The sequence below is a fragment of the Anser brachyrhynchus genome (assembly GCF_964034855.1).
Source record: "Anser brachyrhynchus genome assembly, chromosome: 15".
Taxonomy (NCBI): Eukaryota; Metazoa; Chordata; class Aves; order Anseriformes; family Anatidae; genus Anser; species Anser brachyrhynchus.
The window spans coordinates 2,019,718-2,033,152 of NC_137733.1; the positions used below are offsets into that span (position 1 = coordinate 2,019,718).

The 13,435-nt window shown below is 41.5% G+C and overlaps 1 protein-coding gene across 1 annotated transcript in view; it reads left to right on the top strand.

The window, feature by feature from the left end:
- The window catches only part of USP7 (ubiquitin specific peptidase 7), a 71,982-nt gene that overhangs the window by 18,134 nt on the left and 40,413 nt on the right, over positions 1-13,435 (top strand). The gene's annotated exons all lie outside the window — the stretch shown is intronic.

Genomic DNA, 13,435 nt, shown 5'->3' on the forward strand with positions numbered 1-13,435 from the left:
TTCTTTTCATTCTTGTTTGTTTTCCAAGATGTTTGATTTTTTGGAGACCTGAGTTTAGCTGTTCTCAGCTGATGCAGATACGGGGGAATCTACAGCAGTACTTCTGCCTCATTGATTTCGGTGCATTTACCTTAGGTTTTGGAAGAGAAAGCTGGCCTCAAAATGTCTGCACGGTTGTGGCTTTTGTGTACGTATATTGTTTTCTCTAAAATACAAAGTATACTTCTTTTTCAATTGTGTTTGCTTAACTAATATGAGAACTTGGCTACGTGGTCCTGTGGCAGCTCTTTGGCACCAGAACAATTGGTTGGATGTTTAACGCTTGAGTAGTCAAACAGGAAAAACTTTTCGGTCACTTCTTAAAAGTTTTCTTATGTTTTCATTCAAAAGGGAAAAAAAAAAAGACTTCAAGTTGCTGACAAAAAAAGCGATAAAATTGTCAGTGGAGTGTTTAAGTGAGAATTAGAAAATTCCTGTCCTGCAGTCTTCTACGAATTCCTCTGTAAATAATGGAAGCCAATGCCGGCAAGTCCTTAAGTTTCTGCAGGAAAGGGTTTTGGAGCTGTGGCTTAACTCTCTTTGTTTGAAGAAAGGTGTTCTTCATGTAAATAGTATGAAATAATTAACATGGTTTAATACTGATTTTGGTGCCTGCTAGCGTTTGGATGTTTTCAGTGTAGCAAATTCCATTTTTGAAGCAGTAAGGAGAAGCTGATGTTCAGAACCCTTTCCAGCAATAACCACCTCTTTCTCAGAGCCCAAGTAATTATTTGCCCGCATTAGCGCTGCAGTGGAAAAAATAGGTTACTGTCAGAATGAAAGGGAAAATCAAGTTTAAATCTTATGTAAAAGTGAACGCTGAGCAAAGCCTAAACTGCACTGGGACCTACTGATTCTGTTGTGAAGACCGAGAAGGACTCTGGATTCAGTCCCGTGTTAAGGCTTTTTCAGTGATTTCAATGATTGCTGGCATTTATACTGCAACGACTGAAAAGGCAGAGCAGCCACCTGGCAGATGATTCATTAAATTAATGCTGGCCAGAAGTGTAATGGCTGTGGTTTCTTGGGAGTGGCCAGACCCCAAAAATCTTTGTGGAAACTGCTGCCCAAATGGGCCCACTTCTGACATGCAGGATGGGTTTTCTACACAGAATTGTAGGGAGTGGAAGGGACCTCGAAAGATCATCGGGTCCAACCCCCCTGCCAAAGCAGGTTCCTTAGAGCAGGCTGCCCAGGTAGGCCTCCAGATGGGCCTTGAATATTTCCAGAGAAAGAGACCCCACAACCTCCCTGGGCAGCCTGTCCCAGTGCTCCGTCACCCTCACTGTGAAGAAGTTCTTTCGCATGTTGGGGCGGGACTTCCTGTGCTCCATCTTGTGGCCATTGCCCCTTGTCCTGTCCCCACAAACCACTGAAAATTGGTTGGCCAAATCCCTCTGTGTCCCACACTTAAGGGATTTGTAAACATTAGTAAGATCCCCCCTCAGTCTTCTTTCCTCAAGGCTGAACAGACCCAGGTCTCGGCCTGCCCTTCTCTGCTTGTCGTCGTTGGCCTGCTGAAGTTTTTGTCAAACATGGAAAAAGTGCTAACAAGGGAGATCGGGAAACTTAGCTTATTAAATAACAACCTCAAAAACTTGTGGGAACAATATCTTTCAGGAATTTGGGAAACTGGTGGAAAGTAGAAATTCTGTAATCTGCATTTTGGACAAGAAACTGCTTTTTTGTTCTAGCCCTTTGTAAAGCATCCCATTTGAAAAAGGAACGTTTCTTGTTTTGCTCACTCTGTGGTTGTTAGTTTTAGATGACAGCATAATTACTTTTTGTTAATTACAGTGAAAACGAATGGTGAAATTAACCCAAAGCGTAGATTTTTGTAGTAGGAATCTCTTAAAATCATCATTTACCATTATGTTTGCTTGCAACTTGTGTTATTAAACCTAAACATGCTGAAAACTGAATTCCACGAGGAAATAATGCTTTTGGTGGCAATGCTCCTTGCCTCTCTGAGGAAATCTTACTAGTTCCTCCTCTGGCAGGATGTGGATGTGTGCGTTTATGTCAGTTCCCATAAAGAACTGAAACCATTCAGGGCTTTTTTGTCGTTGTTAACCCCCATGTGTAACCATGACCCTGGCACAGGCTGCGTCTGTAGGGGTCGGACACCCGCGGGCCCAGCTCAGCGCGCCGCAGCCACAGGTCGAGCGAGGAGGAAATCTTCAGAGGGAATTGGAGGGAGTCGTGGGAGGTGAAGCCCCCGCGCTGGGTACAGGGCTGGGTGGGGAGCCGGGGCTCAGCCTGCGCCCCGAAGCCCTTCCACATTGCATGGATGCTCCCCGCGGGGCAGCTGGGATTGTTTTTCTGGAAGTGGAAGGGAAACATGACCCAAGTGCTCTGTTAGTCTGAACACCAAATTTGTATTCACACTAAGGATTATAGACGGTCTAAAACTGTCTTCTGAGTTAGGAACCTTGGATTTTTTTTTCCTACACTGTTCCTGTTTAGGCTGTTTAGAGATTTTTCGGGTCAAAAGCTTCTTATGGAAACCCCACGTATCTCCGTAAGATTAGGCATCCTGTATTAAGCAAACATTGTGTTTAACCTGGTGCCTTGTGTCTTGAGGGTTGTCAGCAGCAGATGCCTATGGTGAATGTTAAGACATGGAGCACTCACTTCTCCACTGCCTGCGCCCTGAGGGTTTTCTGAGACTCCCTAGGCTGCCTCCTCGTGTTTTAACAGCTTTTGATGGAGTCATCTTCCATTCATTTCTTAGCTTTTGGAAGTGAATGGGAATAATATATGCTTTGTATAAGTTCACTGCATCTTGAATACTGAGTGCAGCCTGGTTTAACAGCCTTGCTTTTTTGCTTTTTTTTCTCCATTTTGACAAGGTCCAGGAGAAGTTAAAAAAAAAAAAAAAATGCAGCAAGGAAAATAAAAATCATCAAAGGTATTAAATGGCTGTTGTAGCAGTAACGACTAAATAGACTAGGAAGCGGCTGTCTGGCACTACCTTCATGGATAACTGAGGAAAGATACGATAAAAGCCTGGAAGGCACAAGTAGCAGGAGGAGGAGCAGAAGCAGCAGTTTAAGAACTGGAGAATATCAAATGCAACATCAGAGGGTAGGTTGAAAACAAAAAGAGTTATTTTCTATAAGACAGCTAAACAGTGGCACTCTTTGCTGGGATCTTGTAAACACCAGTGATGTATGCTGGTTTGAAAAGTGGGGGACACCCTCACAGGGAATTTTCAAAAGCAGAGGCACCATCCACAGGCCAGGACGTCCCAGAGCTGTAAGATGTGGGGCCTGGCAGGACAGTAATTTAAATTTCATGTAATTTCAAGTAATGCCCCTTACATTGCAAGTGGAAAGTAATTGTTTTCTTGGGCATCCTTTGTCCCCCTGCCCCAGGTTCTGTCTGGCATGTTCCTTACCCTCATTTAGTCACCTTTTCTGTACAGGGAAGGAATATATCTACTCTGTTTTCTCTGCCCTCATTCTGAATTTGTTTTAACTACAAAATAAAAGCTAAGTGTACAAGACAAACCAGCACACACAGCAGCCTTTACAGTTCTCCCTTGTAAAACAAAGCGTATCTCTTTGCTTCCATGTAATAGTTCAGATCATTGTAGCATTCAGCACACTTAATTAGAGCCCGTGGCAGTTGGTTTTTATACAAGTACTTACCACTTCAAGAACAATGCAGTCAGATACTGTGGTTAGCAGGTCCCAAGATCTCCTACCTGTGCATCCAAACTGAGCAGTATGTGCATGATGCCTAGTGCCCTAGATCCCCATGCTCTGGGTACCAAGCAGTGTTTTCACATCATCAGAGACTTGCCATAGGACTGCCAGACCAAGTCTGTAGGTGACTTGACTTGTGGTTATAGCTGCTATGCTGTAATAGTTACCTTTAAAACAGGTTTAGTAGTTGCATAATTAGGCTAAGAGGAGTCATTTCTTGTGAGCACATTTGATTTAGACTCCTTCGCAGTAGAGCAAAAAAGCCTGGATTTAGAGTTGCTTGTGTTCTCTGATGAGAAAGAAATACCATTAACTCCACTTTCTTTCTTTCTTTCTTTCTTTCTTTCTTTCTTTCTTGCAAACACGTAACAGGATTTAAAGTTGCTCTCCTGAATCTGGTTTGTTTGCCTTTCCTTTTCACTAGGCTGCTCTCAGAACTACTGAGAGACTGCCTGTAACAAGCACGTCAGATTTCTGTGGTCCTGCCCTGTGTATCCATTTTTCTGCACGTTGCAGTGCGTAAAGAAGAGATGAAACCAGATCAATGCTAGCAAATCTGTGATGGTAAAGGAAGACCATTAAAAGCATTTGCAAAAGTCACGGGAAGAAGTGCTGATGGTGTTGGATCTCAGATGTGAAGTCTCCGATGTGCATAGACCACACTTTGTCTAGCTTGGAGTGATCTGTTAATGGTGTGGTGGTGGTGTTTTTTTTAAACAAACCCTGCGCAAGAAGTTACTGTTAGTCCTACTTACAGACAAGGTATGAGGCTAAAAGTGGTCTATGTCATGTCATTCCCCCCTGTCCTGTGTGCTAGTGTCATTGCAGTGCAAAATCTTTATTATCCACTGATGCTCTCTGCTGGAAAATTGGGTTTGCATTTAAACATGGGCAGATGAACTACGTTTTCAGTTTCAGAAAATCATGTCAGTATTACAACAAAAGAAGACTTCTTGTGCCCATGCTACCTCTCCATGCTGCCACTGGTGTCAGGAAAGCTCAGTGTATGCCCAGGCGGCATTTAGCAGTGAGCAGCATAATTAGTGATTCCTGTAAGCACAAAAGCATTCTCAACAAGTATTTCAGAAATTAAAGTAATGGCTAATGATGTTTTAACTAGGTTACAAAAGTAACTACACAAAATCATCCTACCTTTAGAGCTCATTGTACAAGTACTGTATATAATCATACTAACCCTCATTCTAAGAAAGGGTAAAGTAATATTTTATATTATTGTTACAAGTGAAAAGCTTTTTCGCTGCTCTAAGTATGTAGCAAGAATTCAGCCATGGTATTTTGCTTTAATACCCCAAAACTTTAGAATCTGAGAAGTGTACTCAGCCAAGATGATCCAGAGATGAGTTCTGGGTATGTACGTAGCTGACTGACAGGTCAAAATTAGGCTGGCTCAGGTGGTGAAGCCATATGCTTTTCTATACTTGAAAGAGAAGTGTATCAGGCTAAAGGGAGCATAATCACCAGCCCCATAACGTGTTCATAGTACTACCCAAATAAGCTTATTTAATTATTAATTTCTCTCTCTTTAAAGCACAAAGAATGTGATCACAGCATTGCAGCATGCTGAGTGTAGCGTCACAGGTAAACAGAAGTGCTCCATGATGCTTGGACTGCCCTGGCTCCAGTTGAGAATGTATCATTTTCCGTATGTTAGAAGTTCACTTTGCTGTAAGTAGTTTTTCAGCCTTTCTAGTGATGATTGCCGAAGAGCTTAGTGTTTGTTGTTGCAAGAGATAAGTCAATTAATTAGTCAGTAGAGCAGTAAAACATAAAGAGGGGTGTGATACTGGAAAAACACATTGTTTAGGGTGTGTTCAGTAGGTTGGGACCAAGTGCCTTGTCTTCAGCAAAAATGTAATCATGCTATCATCTCTGGAATGCGCAGAGACAAGACTTAACGAGTTAGGATGGTTGCCTCTCTAGCCGTGCTCCTTTAGATGCAGTGAAGAGAAGGCAGTGCAAGTCCGGTGGTTGTTGCTATAATGGGTCATGACACTTCTGATGTTTCAGCCTTTCCCCTGTCGTGGAAGAAAATTATTTGTCTTGTCAACCGTTCCGTTTACTGTTTTGAGTACTACATGGGAGCCAGAAGCAGTCGTCTTTCCTTTTTCTTCCGGGTCTGGTAGTTTTCTACACGTGTAACCTAAGCTAGCAAAGCTCAGCAGACTAAGAAAAACAACTATGGAATGATTCTCAGCAGACTTTCTCTTGCCCGGATGACTGCTGAGGAGCTTGTGGCACTGTGGAATGGGTAAAAACAGGTTAGTGAGAGGTTGGCATCTTTCAGAGAAATAACATCACTGTATTGAAGAAAAAACTCATGCTGGTATTGTTGCGTATCCCAAGTTATTAAACACTTTAAGCTTTAAAAGTGTGTGAAAATTTTCTTAAAATACATTGAGAAAGCAATCTATAGAAACTGCTCCAGCAGAAGTATAAAGTTGTAAATATGTTGGATAATTATAGGTGTGTTGTTAGTGTCCAAACTGAACTCTGGTTCATGCAGTCTTTCATTTGACACTGAATTATTCATAAAGCAATGAGTTAAACTGCTGAAAGCTGGCAGTAATTTAGTCACTGCTTGTTTTAGTAAATTTGGGGAGGTGGGGTGACTTCTTAAATGGCAGCTTTTGGTCCAGTGAGTAATTGTATTGATAATCCTTTAAATGATTTATATATGTCTATAAGAAATTAGTCGTATTTTCAAGACTTCAGCATCCTGATAAGCATTTTACAGAACAAAATGTTATCTCTAAAGATAAGCAATTTGTTGCAGCAACTCATTTATCTGCCTAATTTAGGGAATAGCTTCTGTGTAGGCTATTTGTTCTCAGCTATTTTTCTATTCGTGAAGATACATTGTACCTCCCTTTTATTTTCAAGTAATGATAGCTTTCTTAGTAGGATGACGTTTCAGATACTATTTACCATGATATGTCTCTCTCATGCACATTTGGTGTTCAGAAGTTTCTTAGGGGAGTAACTCTGGTTTATCTGAGAATGTAATAGTCCTGTAACTTACTAAGATCATACCTTTTTGGATTCATTAGGTACACTGACACAACATAAAAACACTCTTGCCATCCCATATTTTGTCAAAATGTTCTCTTTAACAGGCGGACGTAATGATAGGAATACAAGACAACAGCAATATAATGATTGATCAGTGTAATAAGTGGTGGCTACAGCATTACTGTCTGTCTAGTCATTGTTAAATGTTCTGTAGGCATGGCAGGGATGAGTCTGCTTCCAGGAAGTTTTCCCATCCCAGTAATGTTTTCTTCATTTACTGTCTTGTGTAGCATCGTCTCTGACTGTGGGGGATTTGCAATTCAGTCAATAGTGCAATAATTATTTGTTTCAGATGACAGCTACAGGGCAAGAGACTCCTGTATAATTCTTTATTTTTTTTTTAAAGAACTAACATTGGCTACTTGCTCTCTCTTTAGTAAATAAATGTCTTTCCTATTTTCTTTCTACTAAATTTGCTAAGGCAAATTTTGAAAGCACCAAGGACCATTAAACCATGCCTCCCTCCCTCGCTACAGGTCATTTCTCATCCTGTGACCACAACACCTTTGTTACTTCACCTGCAAGCTTGCCTCTTGCCTTCTGATGCTTCTCCTTAAGTTTACGTAGTGTCCTTTATAGCTTTCTAGCTTAGGGGCTTGTACACAGTGCCGTTTGACACTGGATCAAGTAATGAAAGAGGGAAAAAGAAATAGAAAAAAGAAAATTGGGGGAGGGGGCACAAATCACCCACCATTTTGCTAATATGAAAATTAACTCTTTGCTGTAATTGCATGATCTTTTACAAGTCATGGAAACATCTGTGGCAGCAACAATCTGTACCTTCACATCAGTCTTCAGGATCCTACTGATTTAGCTACTTCCTTTTTCCTTCCTCCTCTACCCGGCCAGCTTGAGTTCCATCTCTTTATTCCATCTTTTGAAAATGTTTGGGGTGGCACCTGCTTTATTTTTTGGATGCCTTTTGAAAGCCAGTCAAAGTACAGAAATTGGTTGTTGCATTTTCATGTTTTCATTACAGCAACCTCAGAGTGCCTTAAAAAATGGAACTGTAGCACACTTTTTGCTTAATTTCCTTTCTCCTAAGTCCCTTCGTGCAGGTAAGAAGTAGTGTTTGTATGCTAACTGCGGGTAGGGATTAGAGGCCAAATATTTTCTCTCACTTTTGAAAGGCTGAATTCTTCCAGAGGAAGCTGGTTGCTTTCTTCCATCAGGGGAAGAATTTTATAAATCTTTTCTTTGAACAGTTCTACTTGTTCAAAGATTGGGTGTTGTAAGTTAAGTTTCTTGAGATCACACAACTTGTTTGGTTGTGTCTGTTGTGAGTTTAACCTGCTGCTTCCTGGGAGTGGTGCCTGTTTCTCTGCCTTCACAGCAGGGCTTTCCAGGCTCCTGGGGAGCCAGTCGCTGGAAACCCGCAGGCTTTTTTGTAAACTTCTAGTGTAATTGTATAAAACCCAGTTCCACTGACTCAGTAGACTTCCTGCACACTACTTATGGTTTGGGGAATCTTTGCTGCAGAGAGCTGTGAAGTAACCTGTCTGCACAATTGTTTCCCATTGAAGGTGGGTATTTATTCTTTCATCTTCTCCACATTGTTGGAAGTTTCTTGTTTGCTTTCAAGAAGTAATATTCTTTGAGTTTTTTGGAATGAGTCTCATCAATGTCTAGTAAAGGTCAGTGTGGTGGCAGATGACGTGATTATTTAAAATAGCACTTTAAATCACAGAGCTCTGTCTCAGGATGATTTCTAGCAATGGTGTGGCTTTTGTTTATTTTTGTTTTTCAGCTGTGTGGTATTATCAATGTGGTATTGGTATTTTGAATCATGTAGTCCCTGATGAATTTTAATATAGCTACTTTAAAAAATCCTGTAAAGACGCTGTATTTCCCTAAATTGAAAAGGACTCGTGATAAGCCCTGCGGACCAGCAGTTCAGCAAAGCTGCCTCAGAAGGTCCTTTTCCAACTTCAAGTGGTCCAATGAATTCTGGCACTGAGATGGAAAGTTGGCCTTGGCTTTTATGTTCAGCATGTGATTGATACCCTCTGATGCTGGTGTAATTTGACTGCTGCAAGACTGATTTCACTCATTTTTCAGAGAGATTTGCGTAGTCTGTCTACATACTATTATATATATGTTCTTAAAAAGGCATTAAAAGGCATTTTAAAGTCTTCAGTGAAGTAACAAAGGCTGAGATTCTGGAACACCCAGCAGTGGGGGAGAAAGGCTGGTCTTTTTGCCTTTCTCTCCATAAAGGCAGAATCCTGGGTCTGAAACACTGCAGGGCAGCTCCTGAGGCTGCTGCCAGCAGCAAGCGGCCGTAAGACTTCCCTTCGCCTTGTGAACGCTGGAGCTTCTCGCTCGTCCTTTCTGGAGTAGTCGTGGAGGTTCTGCATGGAGGTCTGTACGAACCGTAGAGACACGGGAAAGTCCTCAATGCTGATGGTTGCCATCATGAGGCAGCCGTACATGATAAATCATAAGTTTTTAGTGTCACTGTTACTCCAAAACTGTGGTCTGTTTAACCTGAAAAGGAAACAGATTTTTTTCATAACCTGCTACGGAGACTACTTCCGTTTCTCCTCTCTGTCTGCCAGATCCAAAAGCTAACGAGAAACACTGTAGATAATCTTTCAAAATTTGAGTACATCGTATGACAGAAGTCATGACTGAAACCTGTGAGGTTAGTAGGTTGCTGCTGTCAGCCTTAAACTATGGCAGAATACTGCTACTAGTTTAATTGCTGCTGTAGAGGGGTCAGTCTGTGGCTTTTGCTTACCTGTGACTGCAAGCACAATTTGCTGCTGAGCTACCTATCCTATATCTTGGAGATGCGTGAAATTCTCCAGTATTTTTTCAGTATGAATATAACAGGCCTCATATTGTTTCAGAGGCCACATTATCTTAGGAAAAAAAAATAGGAAAAAAAATTACAGCGTTCTTTGAGTTTTCTTTCCCTGTAGATTTGAATTATTGTGAACAGTAAAACAATAGAGCAATACATCTTACAGTGACACTGAGTTCATCCTACTAAACCAGCTGAATCCATCTGAAGAGCTTTTTTGAGTCCAGGCTTTTTCAATCATTGTGCTATTTTCATTCTGATTAGTTAATGTTGTATTTACCTATGTTAATGTTGAGGTCACTGTCCTTAATGAGGAGATTTTAAAAAAACCTTTCTGTAAGAGGTGGCATCCTTCGGCATAATTCTAGCTCCAGAGAATTCTGACTTTCGAATAACCACTTTGCTTTCAGGCTTTCATCTGAACTCTTCAGTGATAGACTTTGTTAATGAGTGATGAGGAGTACACAGTAATTTGATGCACAGTAATTTGTGTATGATCCAGTAATTTATCTGTGTAAGGTGACTTGCTTCTCACTGCTTTCCTAAACTGTACTGTCATGTTCCAGTGTCTTTCTGGTTGGATACGCCAGTTTCTTAGACTTGATTTCACTTCAGCATTCATGATCTTTCAGAAAATAAGCAAAAGCTGTTTCGCTCAAACTTGCTAATATCTGAAGTGCCTCTCTTCAGATGCTAACAGAACCTCCAAACTGTAGAAACCCTCTTTAAACACTCGGAGCTGTTTGGTTTCTTAGTAGTGCAGTGGCATGAATAGATAGAAAACTGTGTACAACCCTAAATGTTTAACTTGTCATCACTGTTCATCATGTCCTACATTTCTTTTTCTAATAAAACAATATCTAAACAGTTGTAAGTGTTGCATTTTAGGAGATAGAAAAAAAGTGTTCTTTACTGACAGTGTTTGAAGTATTGGAGGCTACAGTAATTTAGTATTTTGTAGTACTGTATTTCAGGAGTTGAAGGCACTCCTTATTCACAAGGTCATTTTATGCTTTGTTATACTACCTTCTTCATTTATGTGGTTTATGTTAAATTTTGGTTGATTATTAGATTGTGCCTTTATTTCAAGGATACAATTAAAACTGGGTGTTCTGGTCTAGGAACTGACGGGTGACATGACTTGGGTGGTGTTGACCCAACGTGGTTTTAAGCTGTGCTGAAGACAGCAGTGTGTTTGGGAGGAAGGCCTTCCTGACCTGTGCGGACAGGTTTTTTTCTTCATCCTGCCTTGTATAATGCTAAGAATTCTTTGGCTTGAGGCTAAGAAAAGTGTTGTTTCTTGTTGGTGGTGTTTTTGTTTTGTTTTTTAATTAAATCTTGGTGCAATTTGACATTTCTTTCCTCTTAAGGGCAACAGAGGAAGACATCAATTCTCAATTTTCAATGCTTGGTTCAAAAACAAATGTCGTACTGCTTGCTAGCAAATCTGTTAAACAAGGTCTGTGTTTGCTTTGTGCAAAGCATTCACAGTAATTGTTGAGTTTTATTAGAAATCATAAACTTCCTTTATTCACAGCAGTCGAAAACATTTCTATTATCTGTCTTCCCTATCTGAAGGCTGTGTTACAAAATGTGTGTCAATATCTGTCAGGAGAAGCAGCAGCAGCAGCTCGCATTGTGATTCAGTTTATCTTATCACTAAGTAGTATCTTTCAGGAGCTGCATCTGTTGTATCTTTTAAGTTGATTGCTTTTGCTGTGATAGCTTGTGTTTTCTCCCTGCATGCTGCTCCTGCTCATGCGGATCGCAGAGCGGTATCTCATAGAAAGCTCTAGAGTTAGCTAAGGACAGATATTTCCCAATAAAACATGATTTCAACATTTAAATTTTCTGTGAGAAAAATAGTTTGTTGGTGAAGAACCAGATATTCCTCAAAGGTTTGCTTCAATTTGTTTCTGGATATCAAGTTAGCTTGATGGCAACTTTAATACTGGGCTTTAATTGTACCAGTTCGGTGTGTGAGCAGCGGTATTGCTGCGAGCAGGCTGGGTGCTCCCGGGGAGGAAAAGTGACCCGGAGGATGGATGGCTTCCTTCTTAGGCTTGTTTCATGCTGTTAAACAAGAAAGGGAGGAAAAAAAAAAAAAGAAAAAAAAAAAGCAAGCTGTGGACATAAACGTAGTGATCTGTACTTTTTACTCTCCTTTTTGTCACCCTCTTCTTGAATTGCAGCAGTTTAAACTTCTCCCTCCCTGATTCTGTTGTAGTTGGGCTCTTTTTATTTGAACTTTCTGTGCTCTAGCATTGCTGGTTTTGATGCCTGCCAGCATGGGCTTCTTTAATGTTCTGCATACCTGTGTCTAGTGCAACCCAAACTTTGCTTCGTAGCTGATTTTGCTATCGCCCTTCTAAGGAGAGATGAGGAAGGCACACGCTTCAGTGTGGGCACTGCATGCTGTGTGTCTTCAGCATTTAAATAGCACTCGCGCCTCAGTGAGATGTGCTCTAACCCAGCAGGCCTCTGAAAGTCATGGGTCAGTGTCAAAGTTTACGGTCATTTGTGTCTGGTCCAGGAGCAAACCTCAGGTGGGTTTCTGCTGATACCCGAGGCAGAGGCTGTTTGTTCTGGGGATTTCCTCACAGAGCTGCTGCTTCAGTAACAACAGGGTAGGAATGCCCATCATTTGTGTCTCTTTCCTTCAGTACTGTGCACTGTAAGGAGGCTGCAACACCCAACGTGACAGGAGGATTGAGGCAGCCTGACGCTACCTCACTTCTCACCTAGCTGGCAGTGGCTTTGGCCTCCACTCTGGCTTCTCAGGACGTACAGGGTTGGTGACTGTCATGCAGCGAGTGCGCGTTCCACTTGTCGCTCCTCTGGCACGAAACGGGCAAAGGAAGAGCAGCGGGCGGAGGCGGGTCCCGAGTGAGCTGTCCCCTGTCCCAATCCCCCAAATCCTCCAGTCCCCAGCCCCGCTTCTCCTATGGGCACTGGGGGCTGCGGGTGTCCCGGGCCAAGCGGGTGCTGCTGTCCGAGGTGCTGACGGGGCGCAGGGAGGCGCTGACTGGGGGGCTGCCTACGGTCTTCTTTCTCTGGGGTCATGTGTGCCCCTGGGCTGGCGGCAAAGGGGGTCCGGGTTTTGGTTCCATTATGGGAAAGAGTTTGTTCAAGAATGTATATGGAGGAAAAGCAGTAATTGTGGCAGTAATTGTGCTGAAGTGATCAGTCTGCTTCTGGTGCAGAGCAGTGCAAGAAGGTGGTGTTCTGTTGTTGGGTTCATCGTGAAGATGCTGAAGCAATTCATCTCCGAAACTCTGTTCTACGGTTCACAGAGTTGTTTCACATCTCCTGTTTTAGTGGCATTTACGTGTTTAAAATGGTTATCGTAACAAAACTTAGTAGCAGTAGTGGCTAGAAACTGGAAAATGTTACCTCTAATATGGTCCTGAGAGGGGAAAGGATTTTCCTTCCAAAGTTTTCCAAGTAAGATTTAAAAACATAACTTTACGTTTGATTAAATATTTAGTTTTACTTTAAAGAGCAGTGGCACTGAAGAAGTCTTGAAGTAGATTGTTAATTTATGTCTTATGTTAGAAGTATATCTACAAAAAGGTGGAATGGCAGGAAAAAAGCCATTTAAAGGTTCATTTTTTTTACAAGACATGATTATGAGATACTTGCAAATGGCCTTACACTCAGTTTAAGAATCAAGTTGTTTTTTTGTATGTGTTCTGTATTAACATGGACTTTTTGCTCAATCCCTAAGTGTCTACCTCTTTGAGGAATTTTACAGTTGGATGTACACCTGTACAATAGTTGTACTACAGCT